Genomic DNA, 2,822 nt, shown 5'->3' with positions numbered 1-2,822 from the left:
GACAGTAAGAAGAGTCAGTCTTCTTGTACTTAAGTCTGCATTGTGCCTTTTGTATATAATTCCGATGCAATTTCTGTGTTTCATCGTCAATAAGAAGGTCAGAGGGATACAGTAAACCTGAAGTGATGCATCGGAATCTATAACTAGTGTCACAGGAATGGTTCAAAACATAGATATTAAGAAGAGTCTGTTTTCTTGTACTTATGTCGGCATTGCGCCTTTTCTATTTAATTCCGATGCAATTACTGTGTTTCGTCGTCAATAAGAAGGTCAGAGGGATACAGTAAACCTGAAGTGAAGCATCGGAATCTATAACTAGTGTCACATGAATGGTTCAAAACATAGACAGTAAGAAGAGTCAGTCTTTTTGTACTTAAGTCGGAATTGAGCCTTTTGTATTTAAAACCGATACAATTTCTGTGCTTCATCGTCTATACGAAGGTCAGGGGGATACAGTAAACCTGAAGTGAAGCATCGGAATCTATAACTAGTGTCACAGGAACGATTCAAACCATAGACAGTAAGAAGAGTCAGTGTTCTTGTACTGAAGTCGGCATTGTGCCTTTTGTATATAATTCCGATGCAATTTCTGTGTTTCATCGTCAATAAGAAGGTCAGAGGGATACAGTAAACCTGATGTGAAGCATCGGATTCTATAACTAGTGTCACAGGAATGGTACAAAACATAGACAGAAGGAAGAGTCAGTCTTCTTGTACTTAAGTCGGCATTGTGCTTTTGTATTTAATTCCGATGCAATTTCTGTGTTTCATCGTCAATTAGAAGGTCAGAGGGATACAGTAAACCTGAAGTGAAGCATCGGAATCTATAACTAGTGGCACAGGAATGGTTCAAAACATAAACAGTACGTAGAGTCAGTCTTCTTGTACTTAAGCCGGCATTGTGCCTTTTGTATTTAATTCCGATGCCATTTCTGTGTTTCATCGTATATAAGAAGGTCCAAGGGATACAGTAAACCTGAAGTGAAGCATCGGAATCTATAACTAGTGTCACAGGAATGGTTCAAAACATAGACAGTAAGAAGAGTCAGTCTTCTTGTACTTAAGTCAGCATTGTTCCTTTTCTATTTAATTAAGATGCATATTCTGTGTTTCATCGTCAAGAACAAGGTCCAAGGGATACAGTAAACCTGAAAGGAAGCATCGGAATCTAAAACCTGTCTCACAGGAAAGGTTCAAAACATGGACAGTAAGAAGAGCCAGTCTTCTCGTGGTTGAGTCGGCATTGTGACTTTTGTATTTAATTCAGATGCAATTTCTGCGTTTCATCGTCAGTACGACGGTCAGAGGGATACAGTAAACCTGAATTGAAGCATCGGAATCTATAACTAGTGTCACAGGAATAATTCAAACATAGACAGTAAGAAGAGTCAGTATTCTTGTACATGAGTCGGCTTTGTGCCTTTTTGTATTTAATTCCGATGCAATTTCTGTGTTTCATCGTCAATAAGATGGTCAGCTGGATACAGTAAACCTGAAGCGAAGCATTGGAATCTATAACTAGTGTCTCAGGAATGGTTCAAATCATAGACAGGAAGTATAGCCAGTCTTCTTGTACTTGAGTCGGCATTGTGCCTTTTGTATTTAATTCAGATGCAATTTCTGTTTTTCATCGTCAATAAGAAGGTCAGAGGGATACAGTAAACCAGAAGTGAAGCATCGGAATCTATAACTAGTGTCACATGAATGGTTCAAAACATAGACAGTAAGAAGAGTCATAGTTCTTGTACTGAAGTCGGCATTGTGCCTTTTGTATTTTTATTCCGATGCAATTTCTGTTTTTCATCGTCAATAAGAAGGTCAGAGGGATACAGTAAACCTGAAGTGAAGCATCGGAATCTATAACTTGTGTCACAGGAATGGTTCAAAACATAGACAGTAAGAAGAGTCAGTCTTTTTGTACTTAAGTCGGCATTGAGCCTTTTGTATTTAGTTCCGATGCAATTTCTGTGTTTCATCGTCAATACGAAGGTCAGAGGGATACAGTAAACCTGAAGTTAAGCATCGGAATCTGTAACTAGTGTCACAGGAATGGTTCAAATCATAGACAGTAAGAAGGGTCAGTCTTCATGTACTTAAGTCGGCATTGTGCCTTTTGTATTTAATTCCGAAGCTATATCTGTGTTTCTTCGTCAATAAGAAGGTCAGAGGGATACAGTAAACCTGAAGTGAAGCATCGGAATCTATAACTAGTGTCACTGGAATGTTTCAAAGCGTAGACAGTAAGAAGAGCGATTCTTCTTGTACTTGAGTCGGCATTGTGCCTTTTGTATTTAATTCAGATGCAATTTCTGTTTTTCATCGTCAATAAGAAGGTCAGAGGGATACAGTAAACCAGAAGTGAAGCATCGAAATCTATAACTAGTGTCACAGGAATGGTTCAAAACAACGACAGTAAGAAGAGTCAGTTTTCTTGTACTTAAATCGGCATTGTGCCTTTTGTATTTAATTCCGATGCAAATTCTGTGTTTCATCGTCAATAAGAAGGTCACAGGGATACAGTAAACCAGAATTGAAGCATCGGAATCTATAACTAGTGTCACAGGAATGGTTCAAAGCATAACCAGTAAGAAGAGTCAGTTTTCTTGTACTTAGGTCGGTATTGTACCGTTTGTATTTAATTCCAATGCAATTTCTGTGTTTCATTGTCAATAAGAAGGTCAGAGAGATACAGTAAACCTGATGTGAAGCATCGGAATCTATAACTTGTGTCACAGGAATGGTTCAAAACATAGACAATAAGAAGAGTCAGTTTTCTTGTACTTAAGTCGGCATTGTGCCTTTTGTATGTAATTCCGATGCAA

Source organism: Schistocerca piceifrons, unplaced genomic scaffold (assembly GCF_021461385.2).
Source record: "Schistocerca piceifrons isolate TAMUIC-IGC-003096 unplaced genomic scaffold, iqSchPice1.1 HiC_scaffold_1908, whole genome shotgun sequence".
Lineage (NCBI taxonomy): Eukaryota > Metazoa > Arthropoda > Insecta > Orthoptera > Acrididae > Schistocerca > Schistocerca piceifrons.
Note: the sequence above shows the minus strand (reverse complement) of the source record.